Consider the following 19,498-nt stretch of genomic DNA (forward strand, 5'->3'; position numbering starts at 1 on the left):
GACCGCAAGGGTATTATAGCCTACTGTAGGTGTGGAAAACGTTCATTTATTAACTTCCACAAGGCACATGATGTGCAAGATGTCAGCATCTCAAACGATCTCCAAGCACAACACACCGACATACTTCTTCTGTTCATCTCCAGCATAAATCAATGATCTGCCCCCTTGTGGTATAAACATGCATGTGCAGGTAGACAACTCAACCTTATGGGTGCGACATTCCTCCCCTGCAAACTAAATGTTGTCTTCAACATTAACATTCATAGCACAACATTGATTATCGAACTTTCAGATCAAAACACATTTTCTCTCTCTGTGACCTGCGTGGTTGTGTGTCAAAAGGGTCATTTTCTAGAACATTTGGCAGGTCTGCAGGCTGAACAGTTTGTGTTAGCTCTTGAGTGTCACTAGTGTTATTGTCCATAAACATCTGCACAGGATTCTCCATTCTGAACTCCTCTGCGTCAACGTCTAGTTGAGGCTAATGTGTTGTCGTCTATCCCACGTGCTCCACTGAGATCCAACATCTAGTTTCAGGTGGCCTGTGGAACTGCCAGTCAGCTGTTCCTAAGGCTGACTTCATCTCTGGCTACGCCTCCCGGCAGTCTCTGGATTTCCTTGCTCTCACTGAGACCTGGATTACTCCATCCAACACATCCACCCCAGCAGCTCTCTCCACAGCATATTCCTTCTCGCATACACCCAGACCCACTGGCAGAGGAGGTGGCACTGGTCTCCTGCTCTCTCCCAAATGGAGCTTTTCCCTCTTCAAGCTACCTAACTTCACTCCTTCCACCTTTGAATTCCATGCCGTCACAGTAACCCATCCTATACAACTAACCATTGTTGTTCTCTACCGTCCACCAGGAGCCTTGGGGGACTTCTTGGAGGAATTAGATCATATCCTCTCACAAATCCCTGAAACTGGCCCTCCCGCTGTACTTCTCGGAGACTTCAACCTCCAGACGGGGAAGATAGACGAACTAACATCTCTGTTAACCACCTTTACTTTCTCACTGTCTCCGTCCCCACCAACTCATAAAGCTGGCAATGTCCTTGATCTCATATTCTCAAGGAACTGCTCTACTTCTAACCTCTCTGTAAACCCGCTCCACACATCCGATCACTTCTTCATTTCATTCTCTTTACCCCTTTCCAAACATAACAAACTAATCTCTTCGCATCCTGCACTTGTCCGCCGTAACCTCCGTTCCCTCTCCCCCTCTACCTTTGCCTCATCGGTGCTCTCAGCCCTCCCTTCCTCCGACTCCTTCCAACTCCTGCCTCCAAACTCTGCTGCAGAAACTCTCCTCTCTACTCTCTCATCCTCTCTGGACTCTCTCTGTCCTCTCACATCTCGGCAGGCTCGTCAGTCCCCTCCTGCTCCCTGGCTAAATGACGCACTGCGTGCTAATAGAACCGTCCTTAGGGCAGCAGAGCGGAAATGGTGGAAATCCAAACACCGTGACGACCTCCTAACCTATCAGGCTCTCCTCTCCTCTTTCTCTGCTTCAATCTCTCAGGCAAAAAGCACTTTCTTTCAAGATAAGATCCAATCTTCTTATTCCAATCCTAAAAAACTATTTTCCATCTTCTCCACCCTCTTGGACCCCCCCAAAGCCCCTTCCCCCTCCTCCCTTCTGTCAAGCGACTTTGTTAATCACTTTGAAAAAAAGGTTGATGATATTCGCTCTTCTTTTTCTGACTCCCCTCTACTCACCGCTGGGTCACCAGACCCTCCTTCCACCCACCCACTAACCTCCTTTTCCCCTCTCTCTCCAAGTGAGGTTCTTACCCTCATTACCTCTGCCCGCCCTACCACCTGTCCTCTGGACCCTATCCCTTCAAACCTCCTTCAGACTATCGCTCCTGATATTCTACCGTTTCTCACCCATTTCATCAACACTTCTCTAACTTCTGGTCACTTTCCAAACAGTCTCAAGGAAGCAAGAGTAAACCCTCTCCTAAAGAAACCCACTCTCGACCCGTCTGACGTTATAAACTACAGGCCTGTCTCCCTCCTCCCGTTCCTGTCTAAAACACTTGAACGCGCTGTCTTTAAACAACTCTCCTGTTATCTCCATCAGAACAACCTTCTGGATCCGCACCAGTCTGGTTTCAAGGCAGGTCACTCCACAGAAACTGCCCTCATTGCTGTCACTGAGGAACTGCACACTGCTAAAGCAGCCTCCCTCTCCTCTGTCATCATCCTGTTGGACCTGTCTGCTGCATTCGACACGGTGAACCATCAGATCCTCCTTCGCACTCTCCAAGAACTTGGAGTATCAGGCTCTGCACTTTCCCTCCTCACCTCATACCTCAAAGACCGCACCTACAGGGGAGGGTCCGAGTCTGACCCTTGTCAATTAACTACAGGGGTCCCTCAGGGCTCTGTTCTTGGTCCTCTCCTCTTCTCCCTGTACACAAACTCGCTCGGATCTGTCATTAGCCCGCATGGTTTTTCATACCACTGCTACGCTGATGACACCCAATTAATTCTGTCCTTTCCCCGCTCAGAGACCCAGGTCGTCGCACGCATCTCTGCTTGTCTAGCTGACATCTCTCAGTGGATTTCCGCTCACCACCTCAAGCTCAACCTTGACAAAACTGAAGTGCTTTTCCTTCCGGGAAAAGATTGTCCCACTCTTGACCTGACTATGAACATCGGCACCTCTGTTGTTTCCCCGACCCAGACTGCAAGGAATCTGGGTGTGACCCTGGATAACAACCTGTCCTTCACTGCAAACATCGCTGCTACAACCCGCTGCTGCAGATACACGCTTTTCAACATCAGGAAGATACGCCCCCAGCTGACCCAGAAATCGACGCAGGTTCTGGTCCAGGCTCTCGTCACCTCACGCCTAGACTACTGCAATTCCCTCCTGGCTGGTCTACCTACCTGCATGTGCCATCCGACCTCTGCAGCTCATCCAGAATGCAGCGGCTCGTCTGGTCTTCAACCTTCCAAAATGTTCCCACACCACGCCGCTCCTCCGCTCCCTCCACTGGCTTCCAGTAACTGCGATAGAATGACTAACAAAGAACTGCTAACAGAGCACTTATATACTAATAAAGGACTGGCTTATCTAAAGCCAGTTGAGTAGCACTTGAAACGATTGGCTCTTTGAAACCTGATGTTCTTATATGATTCTGTTTTCTTCAAGGTTGTGTCTTCCTGGTCGAATGTACTTATTGTAAGTCGCTTTGGATAAAAGCGTCAGCTAAATGCAATGTAATGTAATGTAATTAGGAAAGGCTGGAGGCAGTGGCGGTTCTAGAACATTTTACATGGGGTGGCAAAGGGGGGGCAAGAGGTCATGCCAGGGTGGCATGGGAGGACGGACAGTACGTGGTATTTTATACTGTATATAACCTATTTATTGTTAAATCATGCCCTAACACAAGTGTTCTTAATGCACAAGAGAAACAAGGTGTTCAGACCAACAAACTCAAACATAGTATAAAACAGCAGAACATACTCATGATACCCTAGAATTCTGTTTACTGTGAGTACAGTAAAAGTACTTAGTTATAATTAAGTACACAAATGACATCACCCATCTCTTAAGAGAGCTAAAGGTGACCTGTGCAGCAACACATTTCAATTTTTCTCAATACTAAGAGCCGCCAGACTGCTGTGATGGAATATGTAAGGAGAATAAAAACATACCATGTGGTCTAGCTGGAGTCTCCTCTGCCTCCTGATCCCTGCCTCTGTCCCTCTTTCTGACTCTTCATCTTTATTCCTCACCGTTACGTTCCCTGGTAGATCTAGGGCAGGGGTGTCAAACTCAAGGCCCAGGGGCCAAATCCGGCCCGCGACTTCATTTCATGCGGCCCCTCAAGAAAAGAATATGATATGTTTATTATACGGTTACATGCCGATTTACAGAAGCACGTTGCCCATAAACTACATATCCCACAATGCATCTCAAATTTGACTTTTTTTCTCAGAACAAGTTTTTTTCTCAGAATTTGACTTTTTTTCTTGAAAATATAATTTTTTTCTTAGAATTTGCCTTTTTCTCAGAATTAGATTTTTTTTAAATCATTTTGTAACATTCTCAGTGAAGAGACCTGCAATGATTTGCCCTAGACTTCTGCTTTCAGACGTAGTTAATTATGAAGTTATTACCCTATCCGATAATAATCCAATGCAGAGGCAATAATGTCATATAATACATTATTTTATATATATTAAATATTTATATATTTTGATATATGGTCTTAAAGTTACAACCGGCCCTTTGAGTGCAACCATAATGCTGATGTGGCCCGCGAAGAAATTGAGTTTGACACCCCTGATCTAGGGGTACCAAGGGAAGTAGCGACACGAAAGATAGCTGGACGAGAGAAAAAGGAGAGGAAACTCAATGCTCAAGGAGTTTAAGTGAGGTTTTAATAAGAACATAAGTGAGGCGGCTCACCAGCCAAATTACAACACAAGACTCCAATAAACATCACACAGCTATGCTGGATCTCACACAGAGACAGGCTGCACACATGCAGCCAGACGAGAAGGAGAGAAAGAAGGCCCTCACTGCCGTCCTCCTCCGGTCCTATATGGAAGCCGTGATTGTTAATTAGGAGCACCTGGGGAGAGGCTGCACCTGGGGACAATCAGAGGGAGAGAGAGGAAAACACACACACACACGACCACACACACACACTACGGCACGTAACACTTCCCCCCATAAAACACACCTTAGGCTGCGGCCACACGAGGACGAAAATGGCTAAATGCATAGGATTAACACAAACGCAAACAAGCTTCCGTCCACACGCAATCGTTATCCGGATAGTGTCTGTCCACACGAGACCGCTCCGTTTAGCTCCAACCGCTGGAGAAGCTGCAGTACATATACAGGAGCCTGTACGTGGCGCTGTAACTTCCTCCACAAAAGCAGCGAAGAAGAAGGTTGTCATGGTTGCCCTTCTGTTTATTCTCCGCGGTGGGGGCGGAGGGAACCGGGCAGAGTTTTTCGCCAGTCAACGTGTATTAAAGTTTAAATCTTCCGGACAAAATTACAAAAGTGCCGGTCAAAGGTCTTCTTTGTTATTTATTGAGCTTTAAAACAAATGAATAACGACTCTATATTATATAATAATAAAATACACGGAGCCTCTCTTTTTCCTCCCTCTCTTCGGACAGCGTCAGTGTCTGTCTCATGCAGCATCTGATCCAGTAATGAGTGACCCGGCCGACAGTAAAAATAAACATATTTATAACTAGTTTAGGGAGTTTGAGAGGTAATTAAAATAGCTAAGGGTGATGATCTGACTTGAAGTGTGTGTTTTGCTGCAGCGGGAGGAGCTGCAGGTGAGCAGAGCTGCGTGTCTCCATCCTGTCAGATTAGACTTCACTCGCGTTTAGGTCAGAGGTGGGGAGAGGCGGGGCTATTGCCTCATCATTATTGCTGTAGATGTTGCACAAACAACTGTAGCATGGTCAATAGCGTCCGGAGCACGATAGCAACTCTGCGATCCGCCATTATTGTTGTTGTTGGTGGCGAAACACTTCAGCAATGGCGCGGGGTAAGCGGAGGTGAGCAGAAGAGGTGGGGAGAGGCGGGGCTATTGCGCAATCACTATCAGTGATCTGAAAATGTTCGGATAGGGCGCACACACGGGCCGTTTGACCCCCCAGAGAGTTGCGTATGCCTTTCTATCCACCTTGGGACCCGTTATCGTTTCCTCAGTCGTTTAGTGCCGTATTCGGTCGTCCTCGTGTGGCCGAACGGTCTATATGACACTAAACCAGGGGTGGGGAACCTTTTTCCTCTCAAGGGCCATTTCAATTTTTACAATATCCTCAGAGGGCCGTACAAGTTATTGACCTCTGCTTAAAAAACCTAAAATCACAGCCCATTCATTTCATTCTGTGCAAAGAAAAAGCAACCTCTTAATCCAGATATCTCACCATGACTCGCGTATGCATGCACGTGCAGGGTGTGGCGTGACCACCAAAACAGAAAGATATGGACACAGTTAGTTTCCTATCCATGTGAACATGATTTAAGTGGGGGGGGACCTAACCTCCTCTAGGGGGGTCCGGGGGGCATGCTCCCCTGGGAAGATTTTTAAATGTTGAAGTTAAAAGCATCAATCTGGTGCACTTTGAGAGCAACATTAGGAGATCTATGGACACATCTCTCAACACCCAAACACAACTGTAAGCAGATTTTCTTTTAATTTATGGATATTTGACAAATCACTCCCCTTTCAAACTGTATTCTTCTTTATTAATAACTGTCATATAGTATTTTATACCTGTTTACTTTATTCTCTTATTTTTTTTATAACTATAATGATCATATAAAGACGTGCCTTTACCTCACTGGTTGTAGACAAAGCTTCTTATATTCGTTAGCATAGCTAGCTAACCAGATGCTAATGATAACAACACAGTTATTGACTGTCTGATCAGTATGACAGATGAGCAGATCGCCACCGGGCTTTCAACTAAAGACACAGACACGCAGAAACTGCGGCATGTGTACGGACTTATCGGTACTGCAATTTCTGAAGTGCTGGAGTGGCGATCTGGTGCTCTCCGTCAGAACTGCACCCCTGTCAGTCGAGACATATACCACGTGATGACACGTTAGGCTCGTGTTGTGTTCAAGGACCCTGACCTTGGCCAGGACAAACAGGCACTCGCTTGTTTAATTTTTTTGCGGTCAAGATTTCTTTCATTTTTTTATTTTTTGCGTGTTTTTATAAATTACCTCGAGGGCCGTACCAAATTGTCTAGCGGGCCGTAAACGGCCCGGAGGCCGGAGGTTCCCCACCCCTGCACTAAACAGTAACGCAAACGACCGAATTCGTCCTAGTGTGGCCGCAGCCTTATACTGCTCACCACCAGCCAACACCGGAACAACACATGGAACACACACAACACACACACCACTCACTGAACACAGATCCACATCGCTCTGAGCTAGGTCCACACCCACCGCTTCAGAGACGGAAACACCCACACTACTGTCACAGACGGATGCAGAACTTAACTGCAACTCACCACTCTGTCGCATCGCAACCGGGTGCCGGTCTTTTGGCTTTTCCAGAGCAGCTGCCACCTGCTCCTTCCGAGCTACACACTCTGCCTCTAGATGACCAGGATCAAGACAAAAGAAACACAATCTCTTTTTCTTGGGTCCTGGAAGAGAAGCAGAATGAGCATGTGTGGCACGCCTGTTACGAGCTTTCCGGAAACCAAAACGATGAGGAGAATCGCTCTGAGCCAAAACACCACTGTGTGATAGCTCAAGCCCTTCCTCATCCGCCATAGTGGTGGCCTGCTTCCTCTTCCAAGCTGCACAGTCTGCTATCATATGACCTGGGTCAAGACAAAAATAACACGCTCTGTCTATCTTGGGACCTAACAATGGAACACTGGCACAGGGAACATCATTATCAGGAGCTCTCCGATAAGTGTCCCGCTGAGGAGGGTCCCGCTGAAGAAAAACGCTATTGTGTATCAGCGCAGACTCGTCTGCCAGAGTGGCAGCCTGCTGAAGGGTAGTCACTCTCTGCTCATTCAGGTAGACTACCGTACGCTCCGGTACACAGTTTTTTAACTCCTCTAACAGCATCAGCTCACATACTGAAGCAATGTCATCCACTTTACATGCTCTACACCACCTGTCAAAGAGGACTTTCTTCTCCCTCGCGAAGTCCACGTATGTTTGGCCAGCAGCTTTCTTCATGCCGCGAAAACGCTGCCTGTAGGCCTCAGGCACAAGCTCATATGCCCTGAGAATAGCACCTTTCACCTTGTCATACTCCAAACCATCCTCGACAGAAAGAGAAGAGCAAGCCTCCTGAGCCTTGCCGACTAGCTTGCACTGTACAAGTATGGCCCACACGTCTTCTGGCCAGAGCAGAGCAGCAGCAATGCGCTCAAATGCACCAAAGAACATCTCCACTTCCGACTCAAGAAAGACAGGGACCAGCTGAATGTTGCTACCAACATCAAAAACAGCAGCAGAACCTGAAGGTGTAACAGCAGAATCACCCACCACAGCTGCTTGGAGCTCTAGCTGACGCATCCGGACAGCAGTGTCTGCCTCCAACTTCCTGATCTCCAGCTCATGCTTCCTGATCACCAGCTCCTGCTTCCTGATCTCCAGCTCCCTCCTGAGCTGAAACTCTCGCTCACACTCCTCCCTCTCACACTGGAGACGAGCCATACGCACTTTTACCCTGGCATCTCATTTAGACCCCATAGCAACGGCCACTTACAAATATTATTATTTATTTATTTACAAACTTCCCCAGATCCTGCCTACCAAACTATCTTCTGGAGCGTGCCGGGCTCGAGGCGACTTTAAAGGCAAACATCAGCGGCCGAAACCCTGAATCGCCTGCCCCCAACAGGGAATAAATCCCCACCCAGGATTACTCCGAAAATAAAAAAGGCAAAATAAAAAATGAGTGCCTGAAGGAAAGACTGATTCTGTCCAGCTAGACACTCCCCTGTCTAAACTGAGGAAGCTGTTCAACAATAATAATTTCACAGCCAATGCTACACTTATATACACTACTGCTCACCAAACACAATATCAACACTAACCAACAACCAAATACTCACTCTTTGTCTCAAAGATTGGACGAGCCCCCATGTTACGTTCCCTGGTAGATCTAGGGGTACCAAGGGAAGTAACGACACGAAAGATAGCTGGACGAGAGAAAAAGGAGAGGAAACTCAATGCTCAAGGAGTTTAAGTGAGGTTTTAATAAGAACATAAGTGAGGTGGCTCACCAGCCAAATTACAACACAAGACTACAATAAACATCACACAGCTATGCTGGATCTCACACAGAGACAGGCTGCACACATGCAGCCAGACGAGAAGGAGAGAAAGAAGGCCCTCACTGCCGTCCTCCTCCGGTCCTATATGGAAGCCGTGATTGTTAATTAGGAGCACCTGGGGAGAGGCTGCACCTGGGGACAATCAGAGGAAGAGAGAGGAAAACACACACACACGACCACACACACACTACGGCACGTAACACTCACATACATTTATTCTTCTTCACTAATGTCTTCATCTCTTCCTCTTCCTCCTTCTCTCACCCTCCTGGTCTCCTCATCTTTCTTTTCCTTTTCCTCTTTCTGTTCATCCTGATCACTTCTCAGATATGTCTTTGTGTTGTTGTTGAATCACTCCAGCTACTCTGGCCTGCAAGAGTCTACTTGTGAAAATCTCTGGTACAAATACTTGTATAACTTTACACGTTAGGGCCATGTAGCTAATAAGTAGCATAGCATATAATAAATATAAAATCAGAAAGTATTTATCAAACCCACACAGGCAGCTGTGTTTAGATCCAGTTTGATGGTAAAGGATGTATCCTGGTTTAATTTATCAGGCCTCATTGATGTGATGTGTAATGTACGTGGATTTAATAGTACCGCAAAGTTTAGCAAATAAAGGGAATTATCTCCCTGCTAGCGCCGTCTGTATTTTGTAACGTAACGCCCCAAACAGCGATTGTCTGTTAAATGCTATCGAATCAAACGGCAGCGTTTTATTAATATTTAGTTTCAAGCTCTCGTCTTTAGTAAAAACAAAACTAGTGGAAGGGTTAATGCTCCCAGGGGAAGCTGATCCACCTTCAGGTGCTGGAACAGCTCGCTCCCTCTCTGCAGCGGTGTGAGCTGCGGTCTGTGTGAACGCCGCTCCGCAGTTTAATGCAGGGCCGTAGCTGCGTTTTTAACGGGCCTAAGATGATATTTAATATGATTCACTTTTAATTCATGAACTGCTTATGTTATTGCTTGAGAAGCTTGTGGACATAGTGTAGGTTTGTTTCTACAAGTACAGTTTTAGGGACACAAAAGTTAGGGGGGCAGCTGGGGGGGAAAGGCTCTACAGTTGCCCCCCGTAGATCCGCCCCTGGCTGGAGGTGAAGCATCCTGCTCTTCAGACTGATGATGACGATGTCTCAACCTATTAGCCCAATAATACTCATCCTCATCTGAGCTTGCTGACTCCTTTGTTTCACCTGGTTCAACACATAGTTCAACATCCTGCTGTGCTTTCCTTTGCTTTTTCTGTGATTGTCTTTGTACCGTGCTTTGTGCTGGTTCCTCAATTGGCAAAGCGTTACATGACATCAACATGTTGCGATGGAGGATCCTATTTCTTCCTGTTCCACGTTCTGGCTTTACCTCATAGACCGGGCTGCTTTCTCCTTTCCGAGATACTACAATGTGTATCTTATCTTTCCAGTATGAGCGTAACTTTCCGGGTCCACCACGCTCAGACATATTCCTCACAAAGACCCTGTCGCCTGGTGAAAGCACTGCATTTATCATAGCTGTTTTTCCCTCTTGCTGTAGTCTTTTGAATATTTTTGGATGCAATGTCATAAGCCTCTTTCATTTGTTGCTGCCATGTTTGAGCATACTCATGTTGTGAATTACATCCTTCCCCCTCATTTATCTCAAAGATTAAATCAATTGGCAGACGGGGATTTCTCCCAAAAAGCAGATAGAATGGGGAATAACCATGCATCACTGGTTGTACAGTTGTAAGCATGTACCACTTTAGTTACATAGCCACTCCAGTTTCCCTTTTCTCTTCATCCAAAGTCCGCAGCATTGAAAGCAAAGTTCGGTTAAATCTTTCTGCCGGGTTCCCCTGTGGGTGGTATGATGATTCTTGAGTATTTCTGCAGTTGTCTGAAAAGCTGGTTCTCAAATTCTCTACCCTGATCATGATGTATTTTAGCAGGAAAACCACATTTCAATGCAAAATCATTAAAGATTTTCTCAGCAGCAGTTGTACCTGATTTGTTTCGGGTTGGATACGCCTGGGCAAATTTAGTGAAGTTATCAATTATCACTAAAATATATTCATACCCTCCCCTGCTTTTTTCAAGGTGAAGGTAATCTATGGATACCATTTAAAATGGTGCTGTTGCAGGTATAGGGGCTCTGACATGCACTGTAGTTTTTTTTGGATGTTACATTTGCACACCTGAGTGATGAAAAACTCAATGTCTTTCTGCATCCCAGCCCAATAAAACCTGTCTCGTGCGAGGCGTACAACTCGTTCAACCCCCAAATTACCCATTTCACAGTGAAGGTACCTGTACACCAGTCCTCTGTACTGCTCTGGAAGCACGATTTGCGTACATGTTGCAGTTTTGCGTTTCAACACACTCTCTTCTGAAACAATTAGTCTTTTCCTTTCATGTAGCAGTTTCTTAACTTGTGCTGTTTCCATATTCATGAGCTTCCTGTCTGGTCTGTCTCCCAACTTCTTCAGGTTGAGTACAAGGGATATGGCAGGATCTTGAGACTGGGCCTGCAGTAACTCCTGCTGCGATATTTTAATGTCAGGCTGATTATCTCCTGAATATGTGGGCTGCAGGTTATAGCTGAGATCCAGTCCACCTCACACTGTTGTTGTGTCTCAGCTGCGTGAAGTATTGCGCATAACACTTCAGGAGAGCATTGCTCTGTGCACTCCCTCATGTAGAAGTCCATACTCGCAGGTATGCGGGACAAGAAGTCTGCGTCTGAGTTGCTTTTTCCTGGACGGTATTTCAGAGTTATGTTGAAGTCAGCCAGCACAGACACCCAGCGATGTCCAGTTGCGTTCAGTTTAGCTGTGCTCAGGACATAAGTGACAGGATTGTTATCACTGTATACTGTAACAGAAGGAGCATAACACAAATAATCTCTAAATCTGTCTGTTACAGCCCACTTCAGTGCTAAAACCTCCAGTTTCCCTGAATGCAATCGATGGTTTTTTTCTGCTGGTGTCAATGTTCGTGAGCCATACCCTATAACTCTTAGTTTGCCTTCCTGTCTCTGATATAGAACTCCTCCAAGCCCCTCTTCCGAAGCATCTACATGCAAGATAAATGGATCCTCAAACCTAGGGTAAGCTATGGTGGGTTAGTTAAAACATCAACTAGATAGTCTAAGGCTTTCTGGTGGGTGCCACACCAAACTATTTTCTGATTTGGGGGAGCCTGACCCTGTCTAGCTGATCGAGACACTTTGAATTGGGAATTGGAGTTACATTGGCTGAGAGTAAGTCATACAGACACTTTGCATGGCGAGAGAAGTCTTGCACATAGCCTCTATAATAGCCTAGGAAACAAAGACGTTTACGCAGCTCTTTAATGTCAGTGGGGGGTTTAGCCTTTAGTGCTCTAACTGCAGATAATTCCCTTTCGTCCATTTTGTAACCAGCAGCAGAGATCACTTTTCCAACATAACGCACCTCATTTTTGAACAGTTCACATTTGTCTGGTCTAAGCTTAATTCCCCAGGCTTGCTGTCGCCTGAGAACAGAGCGCAAGTCCTCCACATGCTGTTCAAATGTTTTGCTGCAGACTAACATCGTCTAAATATGGAATGCATATTTTGTCTCTGAGACCTTCGAGGCTCTCTTCCATACTGCGCTGGAAGGCTGCAGGTGTATTTGTGAGGCCAAATGGAATTCTATTCCATTCATACAGTCCCCATGGAGTTGTAAAAGCAGTGTACTTCTTTGAGTCTTCACTGATGCTAGCTTGGTGGTAAGCTTTGCCTTGGTCCAGTACGCTGAACCACTCATTTCCACCGAGTCCATCAAGTATCTCCTGTATGCGCGGTATGGGGTGCCTATCTGGCGTTGTCTTTTTATTCAGCCCCCTGTAATCAATACACAGTCTTAGACTTCCATCCTTTTTTCTCACACAAACCACAGAGGAAGCATATGGTGAGGCGGATTCACGAATGTGGTTCTTTACTTCCTCATACAATGGTCGGGGTATGGCGTTATACGTTTTCGCTACTGGAACATCATCAGATAATTTAATGTCCATATTTAGGTTATTTATGTAGCCTACCTCATCTGTGTGTGTAGCAAACGCACCTGTCTCCTCCCTGAGCATTTGTTTAATGAATGTTTGTTGTTCACTTGTCAGGTGGTTCACATTAACAGGTGGATCCCACAGTTTGCCTTGGCCATCACTCTGACACTTTTCTGTGGTTGGGTTGGGTGGAGTTTGACACTTTTCAACTACCACCGAGCTAACCTGATGTTCCTCTGAGTAAACAGGGTAGAAGTCTGTTATTCTTTGTATGCTCCCTATCACAATTTTACCTGGCACTGTGATGTCATGATGAGTGGTGTTGCTCACGTAGATGTTCACTTTGCGAGCAGAGCAAGATACATTTATCAACTGACAGGTTATTTCGAGTCCCTCCTCTAGCGATAGGTTCTCGTCAGGTTCAAACAGCATTTCGGTTTTAACTTTAAGGTTGGTTTCGACAGAGCAGGTAATGCACTGCATTTGCCTCCCTGGAACTACCACAGATGTATGCCCTGTCCTGACTGGGTGGGTAACATCCTCATGTGTAGCTCCCTGAATGAGGTTGAGTAGTGCTTCTGCCTTTGTTGTCCCCAGCCTAAGTGAGTTTCTGAGCAGAGCTATTCGTTCACCAAGTTTACTCTGGTCCTCCTCTCCCCCTTTCAAAATCTCCTCAATAGCATTAAAACTTATTATGGGTCTCTGTGCAATGTCCCTGCTCACTAGTATTGGAACTAGAATCTCATCAGCACATGCTGTTTTAGCTTTTGGATCACATAGGCTAAGACGTCTAGATGTCTAGAACCGGCCCTGCTTATTATAACATTAGTTTCAATGGTGTTTGTTTACAACCCTCCAGTTGCTATTTGTAGCTCGACTGTGTGGTAGACCCAACATTGTGCAACAGTTGTTTGAATTTTTTATTAAATTAGCTGAACATTTAGTTTTCAAGGGCTTTATCTTATATGTGATGACGTAGTTTACAGTGACATAATTGTATTATATTATTTGTGTAGAAACATATAAATTTCAGCAGCATACAGGTGGAACGTGTGACATGTGAGTAGCTGTTTCATGAGTTGTCTCAAGGTGGACACTTCCGGCCTCTCCTCAAGTGGCAGTCTGATGACGGAGGACTGAATGCTCCGCGTTCTTCACAGGTTATTAGTTGGTATAAATTATACAATTACAAATTCAGGTAAACTTAATTTTGGAGATTTTATAAAGATAGTTCTCTATTGTTTTGGTCATTTCTTTCAAAAGTAAGAAACTCCAAGTTGTGTCGACCTGTGAAATGGTCGCTGGTTCACGTCCCGATCAGACCAAAACACATACACTGAACACAAATATAAATGCAACACTTTTGTTTTTGCTCCCATTTTTCATGAGATGAACTCAAAGATCTAAAACATTTTCTATATACACAAAATAACAATTTCTCTCAAATATTGTTCACAAATCTGAAAAAATCTGTGATAGTGAGCACTTCTCCTTTGCCGAGATAATCCATCCCACCTCACAGGTGTGGCATATCAAGATGCTGATTAAACAGCATGATTATTACACAGGTGTGCCTTAGGCTGGCCACAATAAAAGGCCACTCTGAAACGTGCAATTTTGCTTTATTGGGGGGGTCTGGGGGGGTCCGAAAACCAATCAGTATCTGGTGTGACCACCATTTGCCTCACGCAGTGCAACACATCTCCTTCGTATAGAGTTGATCAGGTTGTTGATCTAGGGGTGCAACAACTAATCGACTTAATCGTTTAAAATCGATTACCAAATTAGTTGGCAACTAATTCAGTCGTCGATTCGTTGGTGACGTCATCACATGTGTTCTACACCCCGTTAAGCTCCAACGTTATCGCTCTTTTTTATCGGTACAGGAGAAATGTAAAACATGTCATATGTATTATTCCTACATAAACATTATATCGCAGTCTTAGTGTCGCCAACTCCGTTTCTAATATGCAATATGACTACAAAATGCGTCTATAATGTATTTTCGATCTTCCCAATTCAGACGAGAGATCTCTCCCCGCCTGCTTGCGAGGGGGCGGGGCAGTTTACACACACACGCAGCTGCTACATGCATGCAACACACACACACGGAGGAGATGGCGGAGAGAACGCGCTCCGAGGTGTGGTTAAACTTTAGATGTGGACAATGCTCGTTACCAAAAGTGCAATAACAGTTTATCATGTAAGGGCAGTAACACGAGCAATTTGTCTAAACATTTAGCAAAAGTGCTCCAGATCCAGACGGAGAAATGCACCGGGTTCCACTGTCTTTCAAGCAGCTCTGTAGCCCCGTCCACCAGTAACGTTTCCACTTCAGGTGTTATGTATGCTAGCAGCAACACACGGAGCTAACTCAATTATAAAAACATAGGTTAATGATTAGAGGTAACTGAGTTATTTATTTTGTTAAAGTTTCAGCTATTCTGTTTACAGTTCTGTCATCACATTATTTAATATGATTTGTTAAAACATTGTTGTTTCTTTTGATGTGAAATATTATGCATTTATTTAAAATAAAAAGCAATGTTAGTTTTGTTCACAATTTGTTTAGTTAGTTTACCTTATTTCTTGTCAAAAGAACCGTTAATACTATCGTTAAAAGGACCGGATCGATAAGCAGCATCGATATAAGTAGTAGTACAGTTAAAACCTTAACCAGCTCCATTGAGCCTTCTATTCCCATAGCACTCAGTAGTAATGATTTTATGTGCTTTTTTAACGATAAAATTGTTACTCTTAGAAACAAAATTAATGACCTCTTGCCTTTGACCAGTATAGTGTTATCAACAGCTCCCGGAAACGTAAGTTCTAATATTACACTAGATAGTAAACTAGAATGCTTTTCAGCCATTAACCTTGAACAATTACATTCAATGTTTCTCTCTTCTAAACCATCAACGTGCATGTTAGACCCAATTCCAACTAAGCTGTTGAAGGAAGTTTTTCCATTAATTAGCACTTCTTTATTAAATATTATGAATATGTCTTTATTATCAGGCTATGTTCCACAATCATTCAAAGTAGCAGTGATAAAACCGCTTCTTAAAGGAATGGTATGCTCATGACACTCATTTTTTAAAAATTATCATCCGATAAAACAGACCAGTCTCTGCCAGTCTCTCTTTTTTTTTTTTTAATCCGATGACATTATCAGTGATTTTAAACTGATTATATACCGAAATAACATCAACACTGTGGGCGCCGCCATTTCCCGGACGTGACGTAATCCATGCGTTTGGTTTTCGAAGACACGTTGATCTCCATGTTATTTACTGCAGTTTCTCTCTTCAAATATGCCTCACTGTATCGCGAAATATTGCCATAATTCGGATAGGAACAATCCACGGAATGCTCGGTTCCATCTGTTGCCAAAAGGTAAGCATAAGAAGTACATTCGGAGGCAGTGGCTAGCGAAATGTGGCCGGCCCGAACCGAGAGATTTACAGGCTCATGTATGCAGCGAACATTTCACATTTCCGGACGACTACTCTGAGAGTATGATCAAACATAACATGGGATTTAAAGAACAACCATTACTCAATGGAGATGCAGTACCATCGGTCTTTCTGGTGTCATCACCGACCAGGACACCAGTTCGGCCAGTAGAGAAATCGCCCTCTGCAAGTGTGAAGCGACGGAGGAGCAGAAGTAGTGCTCGGAGTAAGAATAAGGTATGTTATAGCGCATTTCCATTGCAGCGGCTAGCCCCGTTTTAACGTCCAGGCCAGGACAGTTTTTGGTGGCCTTTCCATATAGCGTAGTACCGGCTAGTGTGTATTTCCCCCCAGTTTTTCCGGCCCCATAAAATCGTGATTCTATGGCCAGGGACAACGAAGCTGAGTATGCTAAACTAGAGAGGGAATCGCTAGCAAGGGTGGTACTACATGCATACATATAGTATCTTATATCATCTTCCCATTATACACACATGCATTTCCAAACATTTGGACTACCTATGTTGCAAATGTATTATCTTTTCAATTTACACACGGCATCTATTGCACGTCTGTCCGTCCTGGGAGAGGGATCCCTCCTCTGTTGCTCTCCCTGAGGTTTCTCCCATGTTCCCTTTAAACTGTGCGGTTTCTTCGGAAGTTTTTCCTTGTACGATGTGAGGGTCTACGGACAGAGGGTGTCGTATTGTCATACTGATATGTATGGATGAATTCCCCCATCCAATCTCTTCACATTGGTCAAAACTTGTTCCTCTGCTGACGAGTCCGAACTGAAATACTCCACCATATTTCCGTGTGTTGACAAAGTGAACGCATGGATGACGTCACGACCATCACGTGACTACTGAAAATGGCAAACATGGCGGCGGCCAGACGGAATATACAGGTCTTGATAAAAAAGAGCTATAAAATCATTATTTAGCAAGGGAGAGCAACAGAGGAGGGATCCCTCTCCCAGGACGGACAGACGTGCAATAGATGCCGTGTGTAAATTGAAAAGATAATACATTTGCAACATAGGTAGTCCAAATGTTTGGAAATGCATGTGTGTATAATAGGAAGATGAATCCACGAGGATATCCATCCAGGACCGATGATCCAGGACCACAGCCACGACTCGCGATCCAGGGCTCGCGATCCAGGACACAGGACCGCAGGATCATCCATGACTCCGGATCCCGGCGTATATAGACACCAAAAAGAAAGAAATTTGGGGAAGCTGGGTTAATCGGAACATGAGAGTACACAGGTATAGACAGAGAGAAGGAAGAAGTAAGATGTCCCCCGACAAACTAAGCCTATATCAGCAAAACTAGGGGCTGAATCTAATCAGCCCTAACTATAAGTTTTATCAAAAAGGAAGGTCTTAAGCGCACTCTTAAAAACGGATAGGGTATCTGCCGCCCGAACACAAACTGGAAGCTGATTCCACAAATGTGGAGCTTGATAAGAAAAGGCTCTGGCTCCCATTGTACTTTTAGAGATTCTAGGAACAACCAACAACCCTGCATTCTTGGAACGCAATGCCCTAGTACAGGGGTGGCCAACCAGTCAGAGGTTAAGAGCCACATTTGTTCTATGTTACTGCAAAGAGCCACATCAAACACACAGTCACTGATACCGCTTGTTTCAGTTTTTTGTTTTCTGGAGACAAGATTTCAACCACGTCACTGCATTTTTGTGGCATTGGGATATATATTTTTTTAATCCTCTGGAGCAGAGAGAGGAGCTGTGGATTATTGATTAATGCATCAGTGTTTCTTAGGATCAAAAACACTAAACACAACTTAAAATGAAAGCGTTTAGTTTATGTAATAAAAGAGCACATGTTCAATGTGAAAAGTGACAGTAGTAATAGATTATTTGCAATTTAGTGCTACATATATATTTACAAAAATAAAATAATATATATATATATATTTTTTAAACACCTTGAATTCCAGGGGGGGCGCGGGGCTCCGCTGGCGGGGCGCAGCGCCCCTCCAAGACAATGGTAGGGGAAACACTGGATAGTGTTTAATCAACGATAGGTCCCCCCCCCCTCAAAGGTGATTGGTTCACTGCATCGCAGGTATTATTGTGATTGGCTCTTGGGCCACATCAAAATTAGACGCGCTGTCATCCTCTCATACTGACACCTGACACCACACATACACACACGTAAGGAGAGCCGGGACGAAAGTAACACGGGACGAAAGTAACACGGGACGAAAGTAACACGGGACGAAAGTAACGGAGCAATTTTATCCGAGCCCAAACAACTTTGACCGGCCAAATTACATCAGAATTATCAGCATTCAGTACTTAACAGACCTACTAAATATCAGGTTTAACTGTCAGGAGTAGTGTTGTCAAGATGCCAACATTTTGGTTTCGATACCAAGTCAAGAATTGCGATTCCGATTCTTTTTCGATACTTTTCTTTAAAAAAGGGAAACAGTCTTAAATGTAATTATTGTGCTTTATTTCACACCATAACCATAACACAAACTTTTAAACAATGAGAACAATAAATTAAATAAATGACAAGAATTCGCATTAAATAAAATTAATAAATTTCTTACAGGCAGGCCTCGTGGTGTCCGTAGGCTTGCCCTCACTGTCAGAGATATAGCTAAAATACTTCCACATTTAGCTTCTGGCGTCTTTTTTGTCAACAAGCCGAGGCGCAGCGGCAGTTGCACTCCCACTTGCAGCCATGCTTCTTGTTTTCTCACATGCTCTGGCAGCTAGCGCGTGCACGAGAGCGGGGAGGCACTTGAGCGTGCTTGAGAGGGGAGGGACTGCAGGCACGGCTGCAGTGCAGGGAGTGGAAGCAGAGCGCTGAACACACACGGCTCTTATTAAAAGTACTTTCCGCCGTCATTCTTAAAGTACCGATACTAATGAAACGGAGGAATCGTAACGTTTTCAACGGCAGGGTATCGCGGTATACCTTTCAAGTATCGGCACCACTAGTCAGGAGTCAGTGTCTCTCCCCCAAACTCACACATATAAAATTCAATATGAACTGAAGAGCCGCATGAAACTAGGCAAAGAGCCGCATGCGGCTCGAGAGCCGCGGGTTGGCCACCCCTGTCCTAGTAGGACAGTAGGGTATAATGAGTTCTTTAAAGGAATGGTATGCTCATGACACTCATTTTTAAATAATTATCATCCGATAAAACAGACCAGTCTCTGCCAGTCTTTTTTTTTTTTTTTTA

The sequence above is a fragment of the Pseudochaenichthys georgianus genome, chromosome 13, assembly GCF_902827115.2.
Source record: "Pseudochaenichthys georgianus chromosome 13, fPseGeo1.2, whole genome shotgun sequence".
Lineage (NCBI taxonomy): Eukaryota > Metazoa > Chordata > Actinopteri > Perciformes > Channichthyidae > Pseudochaenichthys > Pseudochaenichthys georgianus.